Source organism: Coregonus clupeaformis, unplaced genomic scaffold (genome assembly GCF_020615455.1).
Source record: "Coregonus clupeaformis isolate EN_2021a unplaced genomic scaffold, ASM2061545v1 scaf0595, whole genome shotgun sequence".
In the NCBI taxonomy this organism is placed as follows: Eukaryota; Metazoa; Chordata; class Actinopteri; order Salmoniformes; family Salmonidae; genus Coregonus; species Coregonus clupeaformis.
The window spans coordinates 203,428-223,023 of NW_025534050.1; the positions used below are offsets into that span (position 1 = coordinate 203,428).

Below are 19,596 nucleotides of genomic sequence, written 5' to 3' on the forward strand. Positions count from 1 at the left end.
AAGGATTCACTCCACGGTGCTGAAAAGAAAGATCTGCTGTTAGGACAGCTTTATGTAGGCGCTAATTGTTTGTGGGCACCATTTGTCAATGTTACAGTGCAATTAATATATTGTTTAGTGTTGTGTTGTTGCTTTGCTGGCATGCATCCCCCAAAATGTTTTGGGGTTTGCCCCACCAAGATTTACATGCTGAAATCGCCACTGTAGTGGTCGGATTGAACATAAATCGGGCTTTACTGGTTCACTGCACAGCGTATCGGTAATCAGTCTGTTATTTAGGAGGCTATTCTTACTGGGCCTCAGCCAATAACAATATCTGGACTCTCGACGAGAACATTGTCAGAGAGGAGAGGCAAAGACAGGCCTAACTTGAGGGAAAATCTGTCTTCCTCCAGCAGGTAGCGTTTGTTTTTTCCCCACCAAGCAATGTGATTTTGTATGGATGTCAATGAGAGTGTTGAATTTGGTCATCCAAAAAACGAATGGCTTATTTGCTACGTGAAGTTTATTTGATCTAATAGAAGTTTCTTAGCCTGCACTCATAGGACTGCTACAAGCCCTTGGCAGGCCGCTTTTGCATCTTCCATTCAGAGGACAGCTATAAGCCCTAGGCAAGCCATCTAGCCATGAGCTAATTTGAAAGACAAGAGCAAGGAATTTCTCTAATCTCAAATTCGGCCTGCCACCTTCCAGCAAACCACAGCCAGCCAGAGGCTATAATCTGTTTTTTGTTTTTAATATAAATACCTTAGATTTCATTTTATTTCATTTGCCAAATTTTACAAATACAATACAACCACACGTGGACATAATGCATTTACAATAATTGAAGATGACACATAAAAAGTGATACACCTAATAATTTACAGTTTAAATAGATGAATGATATATAGCCTACATTTTTGCCATTAATTTAATATATATATATATATATATATATATATGCAATACAAACAGTTCCTTTAAAAAAATGTATGACTCCCTAAACCGCCTCTCCCATTTTAAGAGAAGTGTTGAAGACTATGTACTGTAGGTGGCAGCACCTTTTAAACACCACAGAAGAAGCCGAAAAGCATCAACAGGAAGTTCTTTGTTACCATCCGCCATCGAGTTTTCAAAACAAGTACAATTCCACATGCTTTTGTCGGAACTTTTCTTATGTAAGATTAATCTACATGAGACGTTTATTTGTCACAACTTTAAATCGAGTTTTGATATTTAAAAAGTTATGGTCTACCTTTTCATCTGAACGCAGTGATAAAGAAAATAACTGAAGCGTACACATTTACTGTTAATTTCTGTGTTTGAAGAAACGAACAAAGAATACATTAGCTTCCACGATGGATCGGGTAAGTTTGGTTGACATTTATGAGCAGTATGTTTACTGTGGTGTATAAAATGTCTAGGTGTAGTTTCCATCATCTTTGCTCTTCCACATCCATGCGTTTGATTTGAACAGCTAGACAAAATAATTAATGGTGGTAATTTCATCCAAGTAGACTACTAGCCTATCGTACACAGATCGATTATACAAACAATGCACAGCCAGGAGGTAAAGTCAGAACCAGGGAGAAATAATTAGGCATAAGCTACACCAACGATGTATATAAACCCTGGATTGCTGATGCTATGTATTGGCCATTGAGAGGCTTTGAAGCCACCGGTTAACAACTTTGAGGTATTTTCTGAACACCTTCTCACTTTATTTCTCCAGATGTCAGTTCGACCACACCGTTTACACACTCATTTGTGGCGCCCAAATAAAACATATCACAGTTGAAAATACGTGATTCTTGTTGCTAGGCTACCAGTTACAGTACTTTTATCTCATGTTTATGCAGAGGGAATACAACAATGATAGCTAGTGTCAAAGAATGATATGGAGGTAATGTTTGTCCAATTATTGATCATGTCCTCATGTCCTCAGCTCAAATAAGCATCAATAAAACTCAGAAATGCTTCAGAAATCCTCCTTATTTTCAGCATATTAAGATCCATATATGGACCTCAACCAAGAGAAACGTCTTAAATGTGCTTTAGAAACACAGATTTGCAATGTACACTACCGGTCAAAAGTTTTAGAACACCTACTCATTCAAGGGTTTGTCTTTATTTTATTTTTTTAATTTCTACATTGTAGAATAATAGTGAAGACATCAGAACTATGAAATAACATAAATGGAATCATGTAGTGTTAAACAAATCAAAATATATTTTATATTTGAGATTCTTCAAATAGCCACCCTTTGCTTTGATGACAGCTTTGCACACTCTTGGCATTCTCTCAACCAGCTTCATGAGGTAGTCACCTGGAATGCATTTCAATTAACAGGTTTTTTATTTTTTTATTTTTTATTTCACCTTTATTTAACCAGGTAAACCAGTTGAGAACAAGTTTTCATTTACAACTGCGACCTGGCCAAGATAAAGCAAAGCAGTGCGATAAAAACAACAATACAGAGTTACATATGGGGTAAAACAAAACAAAGTCAAAAAATACAACAGAAATACATATATATATACAGTGTGTGCAAATTTAGCAAGTTATGGAGGTAAGGCAATAAAATAGGCTATAGTGCAAAATAATTATAATTAGTATTAACACTGGAATGATAGATGTGCAAATAGAGATACTGGGGTACAAATGAGCAAAATAAATAATATAGGGATGAGGTAGTTGGGCGGGCTAATTTCAGATGGGCTGTGTACAGGTGCAGTGATCGGTAAGGTGCTCTGACAACTGATGCTTAAAGTTAGTGAGGGAGATAAGGTGTGCCTTCTTTAAAGTTAATTTGTGGAATTTCTTTCCTTTTTAATGTGTTTGAGCCTATCAGTTGTGTTGTGACAACGTAGGGGGGGTATACAGAAGATAGCCCTATTTGGTAAAAGACCAAGTCCATATTATGGCAAGAACAGCTCAAATAAGCAAAGAGAAACGACAATCCGTCATTACTTTAAGACATGAAGGTCAGTCAATATGGAACATTTCAAGAACTTTTAAAGTTTCTTCAAGTGCAGTCGCAAAAACCAAGCACTATGATGAAACTGGCTCTCATGAGGACCGCCACAGGAATGGAAGACCCAGAGTAACCTCTGCTGCAGAGGATAAGTTCATTAGAGTTACCAGCCTCAGAAATTGCATCCCAAATAAATGCTTCACAGAGTTCAAGTAACAGACACATCTCAACTTCAACTGTTCAGAGGGGACTGTGTGAATCAGGCCTTCATGGTCGAATTGCTTTAAAGAAACCACTACTAAAGGACACCAATAAGAAGAAGAGATTGCTTGGGCCAAGAAACACGAGCAATGGACATTAGACCGGTGAAAATGTGTCCTTTGGTCTGATGAGTCCAAATTTGAGATTTTTGCTTCCAACCACCGTTTCTTTGTGAGACGCGGTGTGGGTGAACGGATGATCTCCACATGTGTATTTACCACCGTAACACATGGAGTAGGTCTTATGGTGTGGGGGTGCTTTGTTGGTGACACTGTCTGTGATTTATTTAGAATTCAAGGCACACTTAACCAGCATGGCTACCACAGCATTCTGCGGCGATACGCCATCCCAACTGGTTTGGGCTTAGTGGGACTATCATTTGTTTTTCAACAGGACAATGACCCAACACATCTCCAGGCTGTTTTAGGGCTATTTTACCAAGAAGGAGAGTGATGGACTGCTGCATCAGATGACCTGGCCTCCACAATCCCCTCACCTCAACAAAATTGAGATGGTTTGGGATGAGTCGGACTGCAGGGTGGAGGAAAAGCAGCCAACAAGTGCTCAGCATAGGTGGGAACTCCTTCAAAACGGTTGGAAAAGCGTTCCAGGTGAAGCTGGTTGAGAGAATGCCTAGGGTGTGCAAAGTTGTCATCAAGGCAAAGGGTGGCTATTTGAAGAATCTCAAATATAAATTATATTTTTTGATTACTACATGATTACATGTGTTCCTTCATAGTGTTGATGTCTTCACTATTATTCTACAATGTAGAAAAGAGTAAAAATAAAGAAACCCTTGAATGAGTAGGTGTTCTAAAACTTTTCACCGGTAGTGTACATCGTCAGTATTTGTCAACATGAAGAGAGAAAATAGAGTGTCACATATCTCAGGATAATGAATTATTCCATATTTGACCATAGGAAATGGCCTTGTGGGATATTGTCTAAAAGACACATCTGGATTCAGAATTTCTGTTCAATTCAAATCTCCCTACCATCATATCCAAGCCATTATGACACCAATGTCGATGAAAACTCACAAATCAACTTGATTGGAGATACACAACACACTCCCCACCTCTCATCATGAGCTGTCCAGCTGTTACGGAGTACCATATACCAGATTTCTAACAGGATCCTTAGCAATTGAGTTATCAGTGTATTTTCTGTGCCTACCTAACTCAAATTCTAGACGTCAGATTGAAACGAGAATATACAGTCAGACGGTTGCCCTCTAATAGTTCAAATCAGTTTTGAACTAACTATTAAAGTATGTTTAGAATTGACCATGGATAGTCAAAGGTAATTGTCTGCAGTTTTCAGAAGGTGAATAGCTCAATTGATTTTGACGGTCTTGCATGGTAAAATATGACTCAATTCCCATTAAAAGCTAAATTAAGGAAAATGGTTGTCATTGAATTAATAATACCTGAAGGTCATATAACTCAGCCATAGAAACTAAACAAAACTATCCCCATGTACAATAGAGTATGGATTGTGCCCTTTACAGCTCGTTTCTAGCCTAAAGCATTGCAGTTATGCATCCTATACATTTATACAAATCAGGGTTTGGGGGAAATTTGCCCTGTCTCCCACCCCAAGCGCCACACCACTGGAATAGCGTGCACTGCAGAGTTGTTGACAAATATCCAACACATGGGCTAGTCCACCATCCAGATCAGAGCTGTAAAAACAATCAAGCGGGTCAAATGGCAGAGTTGTCAGTTTGGCACTGTTGATCTAAACCGATTTGGATAAAGATGTAAAGCAGACAGGAGAAGGAGCATACTGGAATGTATTCTGGATGTTTGAAACTGGTGAGTTTGTCCTGATGCAAGCATGCATTTGCTCACTGCAGTGCACAACATGCTGTTTACTTGTGCATTTGTTTTCTCAGCTACAGTTTGAGTTGTGTCCGACAGTGAAATATGGCTAGCTCTTACCATAGCTTGGACTATAGAGCTTTGTAGTGTTGCAAAAGCCAATTGCATTGCATGCATTGTGAGGTAGCAGCGTGACAATTTGGCCAAAGTTTGGTGTTGGTTTTGAACTGATGTACATAGCTAGCTAGCTAGCTAGCTAGCTAGCTATGTTTTGTGGAAATATTTAGGACTGGCATTTGGAAGTGAACTAGCTATCGTTAGCTTCCTTCTGTGTCGAGGTCAGCTGTTGTCTTGCTCTAAATACCTAATGGCTTTGTTATTTCCTCTGCTCTTGTCCTTCTAGACCTGTCTGCTGCCTTTGATACTGTGAACCATCAGATCCTCCTCTCCACCCTCTCCGAGCTGGGCATCTCCGGCGCGGCTCACTCCTGGATTGCGTCCTACCTGACCGGTCGCTCCTACCAAGTGGCGTGGCGAGAAGCTGTCTCCGCACCACGTGCTCTCACCACTGGTGTCCCCCAAGGCTCAGTTCTAGGCCCTCTCCTTTTCTCCCTATACACCAAGTCACTTGGCTCTGTCATATCCTCACATGGTCTCTCCTATCATTGCTACGCTGACGATACACAACTAATCTTCTCCTTTCCCCCTTCTGATAACCAGGTGGCGAATCGCATCTCTGCATGTCTGGCAGACATATCAGTATGGATGACGGATCACCACCTCAAGCTGAACCCTGGCAAGACGGAGCTGCTCTTCCTCCCGGGGAAGGACTGCCCGTTCCATGATCTCGCCATCACGGTTGACAACTCCGCTGTGTCCTCCTCCCAGAGTGCGAAGAGCCTAGGCGTGACCCTGGACAACACCCTGTCGTTCTCCGCCAACATCAAGGCGGTGACCCGCTCCTGCAGGTTCATGCTCTACAACATTCGGAGAGTACGACCCTGCCTTACACAGGAAGCGGCACAGGTCCTAATCCAGGCACTTGTCATCTCCCGTCTGGACTACTGCAACTCGCTGTTGGCTGGCCTCCCTGCCTGTGCCATTAAACCCCTACAACTCATCCAGAATGCCGCAGCCCGTCTGGTGTTCAACCTTCCCAAGTTCTCTCACGTCACCCCCTCCTCCGCACACTCCACTGGCTTCCAGTTGAAGCTCGCATCCGCTACAAGACCATGGTGCTTGCCTATGGAGCAGTGAGGGGAACGGCACCTCTGTACCTTCAGGCTCTGATCAGTCCCTACACCCAAACGAGGGCATTGCGCTCATCCACATCTGTTGCAGCTACAAACTTAGTCAATCCGACATTTGTTAAATCAAATTTGTAAAGTATGCGGACCCCTTCACTTTTTTCCACATTTTGTTACGTTACAGCCTTATTCTAAAATGGATCAAATAATTGTTTCGCCTCATCAATCTACACACAATACTTTGTTAAAGCACCTTTGGCAGCGATTACAGCCTTGAGTCTTCTTGGGTATGATGCTACAAGCTTGGCACACCTGTATTTGGGGAGTTATGCAAGCACATCACCTGTGCCATTAAGGCGCAGACCTTTTGGCAGAGGCCAAATTAAAGGTTACAATAGAACTGCCAATGGCAGACTTGGTTGCTCAAAGAAAATCTGTCTTTGCATGTGGAAATGTGTAGCTAATTTCCCCCCAACTTCGGACACTCTCTAGCGTTTGGAGGACTAAATCACCTCGAGCTCAACATTTAAATGGACTGGAAAATAACGGTAAGTTTTGTGACTAACGACACCCTTCTAGCTAGCTGACCACCGAAAAAGTTAGTGAGGGGAAAAAAGTATTTGATCCCCTGTTGATTTTGTACGTTTGCCCACTGACAAAGAAATGATCTGTCTATAATTTTAATGGCAGGTTTATTTGAACAGTGAGAGACAGAACAACAACAACAAAAATCCAGAAAAACGCATGTCAAAAATGTTATAAATTGATTTGCATTTTAATGAGGGAAATAAGTATTTGACCCCCTCTCAATCAGAAAGATTTCTGGCTCCCAGGTGTCTTTTATACAGGTAATGAGCTGAGATTAGGAGCACACTCTTAAAGGGAGTGCTCCTAATATCAGCTTGTTACCTGTATAAAAGACACCTGTCCACAGAAGCAATCAATCAATCAGATTCCAAACTCTCCACCATGGCCAAGACCAAAGAGCTCTCCAAGGATGTCAGGGACAAGATTGTAGACCTACACAAGGTTGGAATGGGCTACAAGACCATCGCCAAGCAGCTTGGTGAGAAGGTGACAACAGTTGGTGCGATGATTCTCAAATGGGAGAAACACAAAATAACTGTCAATCTCCCTCGGCCTGGGGCTCCATGCAAGATCTCACCTTCTGGAGTTGCAATGACCATGAGAACGGTGAGGAATCAGCCCAGAACTACACAGGAGGATCTTGTCAATGATCTCAAGGCAGCCGGGACCATAGTCACCAAGAAAACAATTGGTAACACATTACGCTGTGAAGTATTGAAATCCTGCAGCGCCCGCATGGTCCCCCTGCTCAAGAAGGCACATATACAGGGCCGTCTGAAGTTTGCCAATGAACATCCGAATGATTCAGAGGAGAACTGGGTGAAAGTGTTGTTGTCAGATGAGATGAGACCAAAATCAAGCTCTTTGGCATCAACTCAACTCGCCGTGTTTGGAGCAGGAGGAAAGCTGCCTATGACCCCAAGAACACCATCCCCACCGTCAAACATGGAGGTGGAAACATTATGTTTTGGGGGTGTTTTTCTACTAAGGGGACAGGACAACTTCACCGTATCAAAGGGATGATGGACGGGGCCATGTACCGTCAAATCTTGGGTGAGAACCTCCTTCCCTCAGCCAGGGCATTGAAAATGGGTCGTGGATGGGTATTCCAGCATGACAATGACCCAAATCACACGGCCAAGGCAACAAAGGAGTGGCTCAAGAAGAAGCACATTAAGGTCCTGGAGTGGCCTAGCCAGTCTCCAGACCTTAATCCCATAGAAAATCTGTGGAGGGAGCTGAAGGTTCGAGTTGCCAAACGTCTGCCTCGAAACCTTAATGAAGGAGAAGATCTGCAAAGAGGAGTGGAACAAAATCCCTCCTGAGATGTGTGCAAACCTGGTGGCCAACTACAAGAAACGTCTGACCTCTGTGATTGCCAACAGGTTTTGCCACCAAGTACTAAGTCATGTTTTGCAGCGGGGTCAAATACTTATTTCCCTCATTAAAATGCAAATCAATTCATAACCTTTTTGACATGCGTTTTTCTGGATTTTTTTGTTTTTATTCTGTCTCTCACTGTTCAAATAAACCTACCATTATATACCACTGTATATTCAGTGGGGAGAACAAGTATTTGATACACTTCCAATTTTGCAGGTTTTCCTACTTACAAAGCATGTAGAGGTCTGTAATTTTTATCATAGGTACACTTCAACTGTGAGAGACGGAATCTAAAACAAAAATCACATTGTATAATTTTTAAGTAATTAATTTGCATTTTATTGCATGACATAAGTATTTGATCACCTACCAACCAGTAAGAATTCCGTCTCTCACAGACCTGTTAGTTTTTCTTTAAGAAGCCCTCCTGTTCTCCATTCATTAACTGTGTATTAACTGCACCTGTTTGAACTCGTTACCTATATAAAAGACACCTGTCCACACACTCAATCAAACAGACTCCAACCTCTCCACAATGGCCAAGACCAGAGAGCTGTTTAAGGACATCAGGGATAAAATTGTAGACCTGCACAAGGCTGGGATGAGCTACAGGACAATAGGCAAGCAGCTTGGTGAGAAGGCAACAACTGTTGGCGCAATTATTAGAAAATTGAAGAAATTCAAGATGACGGTCAATCACCCTCGGTTTGGGGCTCCATGCAAGATCTCACCTTGTGGGGCATCAATGATCATGAGGAAGGTGAGGGATCAGCTCAGAACTGTGGTACTCTGTAGCTCAGCTGGTAGAGCACGGCGCTTGTAACGCCAAGGTAGTGGGTTCGATCCCCGGGACCACCCATACACACACAAAAAAAAAAATTATGCACGCATGACTGTAAGTCGCTTTGGATAAAAGCGTCTGCTAAATGGCTTATTATTTATTATTATTATAACTACACGGCAGGACCTGGTCAATGACCTGAAGAGAGCTGGGACCACAGTCTCAAAGAAAACCTTTAGTAACAGACTACGCCGTCATGGATTAAAATCCTGCAGCGCACGCAAGGTCCCCCTGCTCAAGCCAGCGCATGTCCAGGCCCGTCTGAAGTTTGCCAATGACCATCTGGATGATCCAGAGGAGGAATGGGAGAAGGTCGTGTGGTCTGATGAGACAAAAATAGAGCTTTATGGTCTAAACTCCACTCGCTGTGTTTGGAGGAAGAATAAGGATGAGTACAACCCCAAGAACACCATCCCAACCGTGACGCATGGAGGTGGAAACATCATTCTTTGGCGATGCTTTTCTGCAAAGGGGACAGGACGACTGCACCGTATTGAGGGGAGGATGGATGGGGCCATGTATCGCGAGATCTTGGCCAACAACCTCCTTCCCTCAGTAAGAGCATTGAAGATGGGTCGTGGCTGGGTCTTCCAGCATGACAACGACCCAAAACACACAGCCAGGGCAACTAAGGAGTGGCTCCGTAAGAAGCATCTCAAGGTCCTGTAGTGGCCTAGCCAGTACAGGACCTTGAGCCGGACACCCTGGACAGGGGGAGAGCTGAGTGTGCCACACGTCCGACGATGGACACCTTCTTCACTTCTTATGAAAAGCACTTGGAGGAGAGTGGGTTGAGTGAGAAACCCAGTCAAATCTATAACTGCGACGACCAGAGCAGGCACAAAGTGCTCGCTCCCCGGGGCGCAAAACACGTGTACCATTAGGCTCAGGGGACCAAGGAGCACATCACAGTGCTGGCCTGCTTCAACGCAGCTGGGGAGGACGTCCCCCCGTTTATCATCTACCCCAAGTGTTTCCCCGGTGGCCACTACACACTGGGAGCCCCCCCCCATGAAAGAGCGCCCTCTCCTTCTCCTCTTCGATGGGCACAAGCACCACATGGACCCGGAGGTGCTCGCGGCGGCACTAAGGGAAGGGGTTATACTTCTTTGTCTTCCACCACACTGCACCCATGTCCTGCAGCTGCTGGGCGTGGCATACTTTGGCCCTTTGAAGGCTGGGTTCTCCAAGGTAGCTGGAGACCATAGCCATTTTGACCACTCCTACATGGTAAACAAATCAGAATTTGCCAGAGTATTCCGCTACACGTACCAGCGATGCAAGGACATGCGCTATGTGGTGGAAGGGTTTAAGAAGTGAGGCCTCCTCCCTTTTGACCCTTCAGCCATTGAAGGATCCCGTTTAATGCCGTCTCGGTCCCTACCCGGGTCCCACCACCGCCTCCCCTGGAACCAGCAGCACTGTGCCGTCCATCAGCACTTCCTCTCCAGTGACCACAGGAGGACCCTCAGCCCCTGCTCCAGTCCCAGCCCTAGCTCTAGAAGAGCACCCCCTAATAGAGGGGGGGGGGGCTGATAGCAAAGGACCTGGGGCAAATCCTTACTGTCCTGAAGTATCGGCTGGACCGATACAGAAGACTCCCTGTGGTCGCCACATGCCTCACCGGGGAGGAATACATGCGCCAGTGGCACGAGAGGGGTGAGAAGGAGAGGGCCGAGGCAGAGGAGAAAGAGCGTTGGGCAGCCCTCAGAACACAGAGGGCACAGGAGAGGGCTGCCATGGATGTGACCATTGACTCCATCGCCTCTGCTGGACACCCTGCTGGAGCCACTCCTGACAACTGCATCACCACTGCCAGTGCCTCCCAGTGTGCAACACCTGTAGGAACCGCCTGAGTCCCCAGCTGCAGAAGAAGGCCACGTGCCTACTCTCCCGGCCACACCATCGTCGGCCCCTCAACCCCACCATTACAAACACCAGCTCTTCCAAGCCATCGGCGGCGGTTTTGTCCACCACCACCACGATGCACACCACCCCCCATGTCTGTCACCATCAACACGGCCTCCTCTGGACCAACTGCCTTCTGCGTCTCCCCTGGTCACACCACCATAGCAGCCTCGTCTGGTGTCCCTGCAATTTGAATACCGCCACCTCCACAGGTAAACACTGTTAAATTACGAACAAATGACTGTTATCTGTTTTTATAAAACAGCAATATAAAATAAAATCTCTCTTTACATATCTACAGTCCATAGCACCAGCCCTCAAGTCATCTCCACCTCTTCCAAAACCTCTGCAACTTCCTCCAGAGGTATTGATGTAAAAAAGTTGAAAAGGGTTTTCATGCAACATGCTCTGTCTAACACTACTTTTTCTCAAACTGCAGCACAGAAAAGAAAGAGAAAAGCTCCACCGGTTACATCTGTCACGCCATCCATGGCACCACTCTCAGGTACTTCATAATCTGTTTTTCTCTCTCTCAGTTGTATAAATTACTATTGTTGAAGAACTTCTACATTTTCCAAACCATATTAATCAATTTGTATTATTATTTTATTTTTTACAAAAGAAGACACCACCTGCTGTGCTTGCTGCGGGGAGCAAGCACAGCATTATCCGCCTGCAAGCTCCCCTCAGGAGTGTAGATCCGAGGTGCCATGGGTGTGCTGTGACTTCTGCCAGCACTGGTTCCACTGGAGGTGTGTACAGTGGGATCCAGAGGTAGCGGTGGAGCTGGATTCCTATTGTGATTTTTGTGACAATATAGGGATGGAGGTCAAGATTTAATTGTTTGTTTTGTTTGTGTTAATATAAAATTATTTATTTGTACAAAAAATGTCTAAAATATATTATATATATTTATTCAACCCATCTTGTGTATTTCTTCCTTTACTTTCCATGGCACCTCTGCAACACAAACTCCAACAGTGTTTTCATTGTTTATGTCAATGCACATAACTGAAATTAAAGTTTTATTTGATGTAAATTATTAACTCATATTTTAGTATTCAACTGTTATCTACTTTCTCAAAACATAAGATTAATCTGTAAAACAAATTATGAGAAATTATTTGGTTACAACACTGAATATGTTGGTGAAGAACCATTTTTTAAGAGTCCACAGGAGGGCACACCGGGCTACGCAATGAAAAGTTGACAGGCAAGTGATTTTTTTTTTTTACCGGAAGGCTAGCCAACTAGTCAACTATATAGTAAACACTTCGGTTACGAGGTTGGTATCTCTTTTTTCAACAAAATTAAACGGATATATCTTGTAATTGAACAATATAGTAAGGTGGCCAATAACTGGGGGCGGTATGCCGATAATACGGGACGTATTTTTTTGCTAAACCGCTTATCAAAAAGCTGATAACAGTATTTCCACTGAAATGTCAAAAATGCTAATTGCAAACCCAATAGCTAACATTTTTAACACACCAATATTGACAAAACATTGATGGCTTGATCACAAGATAACACTGTTGAAGGTAATATATTTCTTAAACGCTGTTGAATATGCCAATAATACGGGGTTCTACGCTATAATGTACCTTTAACAGAAAATAACCTTACAGTGTAAAAATCATAGAAATTTAAAACAAAACAACTATGTTTTAAGTGAGAAGTAGGCATTGGTGTGAAGCTGAAAAACAAAGGATATTCACATGAGCACCACAATCCCTACTCCACCCATTCTCAACCAAAGTTATCCAGCACACAGATTTGACCTACAACAGTAGCAATGTTGGTCAATTGTACTTAAGGCTGTCCCCGACTAAAAAAAAATATGGGTCAACCAAGAGTAGTCTGTTCTTTCGACCAAGAAATTGGTTGAAATGTCAAAACTTGTATTTTTCCAAAAATAGATACACCCTATGTCATTGAATAAAATCAACTATATGCACTGAGCTTGGCTGATGCTTTAAGCGCAGTGTTCAATGAAATAATTAAGACATACAAATGACTCGAGGGAGTCCGATAAGTGGCACACGTTGGTAATCTCTCTCCTCCCTGCTGCAGCGAACGGGCACCACATTTCATTCCTTACTTGTTTCTCTGACTGAAAAGTTGTTACCAAAGTCCCTCATTTGTTTAGAAAAAAAAATCCCTATTCCCTCAGCCACAACCCTTGCTCTCTTTACGTGAAACAGGGATGCATTGAATGCACGTGACCAGTAGGGCCTGACCTATAGCCTATCATAAACACATCCATAAATTGGTTATAAAACTCAGAACACAGTAACACAGCAAAATTGATCCAGAGGACATGAAAAACAGGGGAATGTTTACTGGTTGCTCAGGAGGGAACGGGGAAGTCAGATGTGTGGAAGACATTTTACTTAGTTTTTTTAAACTACTGCAGATCCTGAAAAAGCAGCAAGCACGCTATGGTGTGTGCCAAACAGGTGCTGTTAGATGTATATTTCTTTATCACCATTTGGAGCTGTGTAAACAACACTAAATATGTGATAAGTGTATATTCTAAAGAAAAAATATATAAAGCCTTTATTACAGCGAAGACTAAAAACTGTGAATTGCGGTTTATTTATTCAAAGTTCCCTTTGTTACTTTTATTTTAATTTTAAAACTAAAATGCTTGATTGCATTTTAAAGTATGAATGACTCGTCTGTTTGATGAAATGAACGAATGATTGTTTGCGTGTATATTATGTGTGACAAACAGATTTAGATTATTTTACTTTTTGTTTTGTACACCAGCTTCAAACAGCTGAAAATACAATCGTTTGGGTTATGGAAAATATATTTCACAGCGGTTTAGATGCTACAATGATTATCTACTCTGTACTTGCTTGTTTGGTCACATAAACTGAAATTAGGCGAACTGTAAAAAATTTAGCAACCAGGAAATTGTGGAGCAATTTCTGCATAGTGCATCTTTTTAAATGATGTTTTATAGTGTCACATAATGTTCTATAGTGTTTTATATTGTTAAATGTTTTATAGTGTTAAATTGTTTTATAGTGTTATACAATGTTTAAAGTGTTACATAATGTTCTATAGTGTTACATAATGTTTTATAGTGTTACATAATGTTCTTAGTGTTACATAATGTTTTGTAGTGTTACATAATGTTCTATAGTGTTACATAATGTTCTATAGTGTTACATAATGTTTTGTAGTGTTACATAATGTTCTATAGTGTTACATAATGTTCTATAGTGTTACATAATGTTCTATAGTGTTACATAATGTTATATAGTGTTACATAATGTTCTGTAGTGTTACATAATGTTCTATAGTGTTACATAATGTTTTATAGTGTTACATAATGTTTTATAGTGTTACATACTGTTCTATAGTGTTACATAATGTTCTATAGTATTACATAATGTTTTATAGTGTTACATAATGTTCTATAGTGTTACATAATGTTTTATAGTGTTACATAATGTTCTATAGTGTTACATAATGTATTATAGTGTTACATAATGTTTTATAGTGTTAAATTGTTTTATAGTGTTATACAATGTTTAAAGTGTTACATAATGTTCTATAGTGTTACATAATGTTTTATAGTGTTACATAATGTTCTTAGTGTTACATAATGTTTTGTAGTGTTACATAATGTTTTATAGTGTTACATAATGTTTTATAGTGTTACATAATGTTCTATAGTGTTACATAATGTTTTGTAGTGTTACATAATGTTCCTTAGTGTTACATATTGTTCTATAGTGTTACATTATGTTTTATAGTGTTACATAATGTTTTATAGTGTTACATAATGTTTTATAGTGTTACATAATGTTCTCTAGTGTTACATAATGTTCTCTAGTGTTACATAATGTTCTATAGTGTTACATAATGTTTTATAGTGTTACATAATGTTTTATAGTGTTACATAATGTTCTCTAGTGTTACATAATGTTCTCTAGTGTTACATAATGTTCTATAGTGTTACATAATGTTCTGTAGTGTTACATAATGTTTTATAGTGTTACATAATGTTCTGTAGTGTTACATAATGTTCTATAGTGTTACATAATGTTTTGTAGTGTTACATAATGTTCTATAGTGTTATATAATGTTCTATAGTGTTACATAATGTTCTATAGTGTTACATAATGTTCTAAAGTGTTACATAATGTTTTATAGTGTTACATAATGTTCTATAATGTTTTATAGTGTTCTATAATATTTTATAGTGTTACAATGTTTTATAGTGTTACATAATATTCTATAGTGTTACATAATGTTCTATAATGTTTTATAGTGTTCTATAATATTTTATAGTGTTACATAATGTTTTATAGTGTTACATAATGTTTTATAGTGTTACATAATGTTCTATAGTGTTACATAATGTTCTATAGTGTTACATAATATTCTATAGTGTTACATAATGTTCTATAGTGTTACATAATGTTCTATAGTGTTACATAAGGTTCTATAGTGTTACATAAGGTTCTATAGTGTTACATAAGGTTCTATAGTGTTACATAAGGTTCTATAGTGTTACATAATGTTTTATAGTGTTACATAATGTTCTACAGTGTCACATAATGTTTTATAGTGTTACATAATGTTCTATAGTGTTACATAATGTTCTATAGTGTAACTATAGTGTTACATAATGTTTTATAGTGTTACATAATGTTTTATAGTGTTACATAATGTTTTATAGTGTTACATAATGTTCTATAATGTTTTATAGTGTTACATAATGTTCTACAGTGTCACATAATGTTTTATAGTGTTACATAATGTTCTATAGTGTTACATAATGTTCTATAGTGTTACATAATGTTTTATAGTGTTACATAATGTTTTATAGTGTTACATAATGTTTTATAGTGTTACATAATGTTCTATAATGTTTTATAGTGTTACATAATGTTCTATAGTGTTACATAATGTTCTATAGTGTTACATAATGTTCTATAATGTTATATAGTGTTACATAATGTTCTATAATGTTATATAGTGTTACATAATGTTTTATAGTGTTACATGTTTTATAGTGTTACATAATGTTCTATAGTGTTACATAATGTTTTATAGTGTTTAATTAATGTTCTATAGTGTTACATAATGTTCTATAGTGTTACATAATGTTCTATAATGTTATATAGTGTTACATAATGTTTTATAGTGTTACATGTTTTATAGTGTTACATAATGTTCTATAGTGTTACATAATGTTTTATAGTGTTACATAATGTTCTATAGTGTTACATAATGTTCTATAATGTTCTTATTGTTACATAATGTTCTAAAGTGTTACATAATGTTTTATAGTGTTACATAATGTTTTATAGTGTTACATAATGTTCTTATTGTTACATAATGTTCTATAGTGTTACATAATGTTCTATACTGTTACATAATATTTTATAGTGTTACATAATGTGTTTGTTTGTTGGTAGGCTTACATGTATTATTATTATTTTAGTCGCCCACATGGCCCTCACACTAGCTCCACTTCTGCCTAGATACTATGTTATCGAATCCCTCATTATCTTTCCTTCCTCCCAAAATGTGCACTTTCTCTTCACTGGTTTAAAGGAAATTATTGGTATAAAACATATGATGGATACTCCCACAAGCCCATGACTTTCGTTAGTTGCGATTTTCACAAGTATGTGGTACATTTTCAGAACTTTAAGCACAAAAATAGGTTTCAAAACTCTTAGGCCATTTTCAATCAATTACTTTTGAAAATATTTTCCTGACATTTGTTAACAAAACATTTAACTATAATTTCATCAAACTGCTAAAAACGGAACTACAAAGACAAAATTGTATAGTGTCTAGTTTACATACAGTTTGAAAACTGTATGAATTGACATTAAATGAATTTAGGTTGGAAGGTAAAACCAAATAATATATGGATTTGGCTGAAAAAACTACATTATCCTTCTTCAGCTAAAGTTGATCTTGAGTAATGTTTCATAGGGCAGAAATTGCACCAGGCTACACCAATACCTTTTTACTGTAGGCTTCTGCTACATGCCACAATACCCCTATATCTGATGGTTTCTTCTATTCATGTATTGTATAAGGATACTGAAACTATAAGTCTGACATTTTTCTCAACATGATCCAATAGTGGGATAATGAGTAGCAGTAGTTCAGGTGTTTAGGTTTTTCCTCACTGGTTATTTGAACAAATCATGATTTCGCAGGTGTTAGCATCTTTCAAAAAGTGATTTGAAAAAAACTGTACATTTGTGGAAAGTAATGAACGATTGCACACTTCAGGAGAAAGGAGATATTTTAAGGATGCACCCAATCAATCTGAGATTTAGACTAAAGTAACCAAATGTTTGGTCTAATGATATTCTATGTACAATACTTTCTGCGGTCAACAGGACAGAGCTAGCCCGTCCCCCTCCACCCTGCCAGAGTCCCCTGGTCACAACTCTCCTGGTAGAGCCTTACTGCTGGGTCTGAAGAGGGTGTCTGTGTGGCTGGTCGACTGCAGGAAAACACCAGGGCAGAGTGGAACTGTAAGAGAAGGACACGAGGAGGGTGATGGAGATTTGATTTCATCAAGTAAGAACAATGGTGTGTGTGGATTAGACTACAATCTGATTCTACAACTTCTGTTAATTGATTTATAAACAGTAAAACACTCAGTGGCCAGTTAATTGTCGATCCAATTTTGTGTATGGAGGGGGGGTGTACCTAATAAACTGAGTGTATATTGATGATAAGGGTGGCAGGTAGTCTAGTGGTTAAGAGCGTTGGGCCACAAATTGAAAGGTTGCTGGTTTGGATCTCTGAGCCCTTGAGCAAGGTACTTAACCCTAATTGCTCCTTTAAGTCGCTCTGGATAAAAGCATCTGCTAAATAACACATTTATGAACATTGTTATAGTATTTGTTTATTGACCCATATCTCTTTTTTTCATAGGGGACACCCCAAACCGTCGTTCTCTCAGTGGGAGGGGCTTATCATCTGGGGAGTCTCAACCACATCATGTTGCTGTCGAGACAGAGAAGAGTCTCTACAGATCAGAACATCTCAAGAAACACCAGCAGAAACGTACAAGGAAGAAACCTAACCACTGGTCCTCTGACTGTGGGAAGAGTTTCAGAAGCCGCATTGGAGTCATTATTCAACAGCGGATTAACAACAGAGAGAAACCGTACTGCTGCTCTCATTTTGGGAAGAGTTTCACTGCCTCTCAAACCTTAAAATGTCGTCAGAGAATTCATACAGCGGAGAGGCCTTACCCCTGCGTTGATTGTGGGAAATGCTTTGCTTTAGCTTGCTCCCTGACTATACACCAGCGCATACACACAGGAGAGAAGCCTTATAGCTGTGATCAGTGTGGGAAGAGCTTTTCTCGATCAGTACTCCTGAATATACACCAGCGCATACACACAGGAGATAAGCCTTATAGCTGTGATCAGTGTGGGAAGAGCTTTGCTCAATCAGTACAACTGACTATACACCAGCGCATACACACAGGAGAGAAGCCTTATAGCTGTGGTCAGTGTGGGAAGAGCTTCAGTCATTCATGTAACCTGAATTCACACCAGTGAACACACACTGGAGAGAAACCTTTTAGCTGTGATCAGTGTGGGATGAGCTTTGCTCGATCAGGAACTCTGACTATACACCAGCGCATACACTCAGGAGAGAAGCCTTATAGCTGTGGTCAGTGTGGGAAGAGCTTCAGTCATTCATGGAACCTGAATTCACACCAGCGAACACACACTGGAGAGAAACCTTTTAGCTGTGATTAGTGTGGGAAGGGCTTTGCTCGATCAGGAACTCTGACTACACACCAGCGCATACACACAGGAGAGAAGCCTTATATCTGTGATCATTGTGGGAAGAGATTCGGTCAATCATGGAGACTGAATTCACACATGCAAACACACACAGGAGAGAAACCTTAGATAGATATATGTGGGAAGAGCTTTGTTCATTTAGGGCCAATGAGAAAACACCAAAAAGCACAAACATGACGTATTTCATATCCCACCTATCCGGCACTGATTCCATATCCCTAAATAAAGGATCAATTATAAAGGATCAATTATCTAAATTGATAAAAATGATCCTAAAACTAATCAATTATACATTGGGTAATAATATCCATGGGGTCAAGGCAAGAACTATGTATTTCTGTACCAAATATTAAGTTCTGCTTTTCTGATGTATCAAATACATGTCATGCAATAAAATGCAAATTAATTACTTAAAAATCATACTATGTGATTTTCTGGATTTTTGTTTTAAGATTCCGTCTCTCACAGTTGAAGTGTACCTATGATAAAAATGACAGACCTCTACATGCTTTGTAAGTAGGAAACACTGCCGATTTTGCAGGTTATCAAATACTTGTTCTCCCCACTGTATGATGTGTCTTGTAACAACAGTTAATGTAATAACTTTTAGATTGGTAATGTAATAAAACCGGTAAATGTAATATCTTGTCAGGTAATATAAAATGTTGAATTGTTATAGTAATAACTTTTCCATTTAATGTAATAAGTTACATTATCAGGTGAGTAACAACTTTTTTGATGAATAATATAATGACTTCAACCGAACATGTA

At 39.8% G+C, this 19,596-nt stretch overlaps 1 pseudogene; it reads left to right on the forward strand.

The window, feature by feature from the left end:
* Positions 1-1,112: 1,112 nt before the first annotated feature.
* Positions 1,113-19,232, forward strand: LOC121551526 (annotated as a pseudogene).
* The last annotated feature ends 364 nt before the right edge of the window (positions 19,233-19,596 follow it).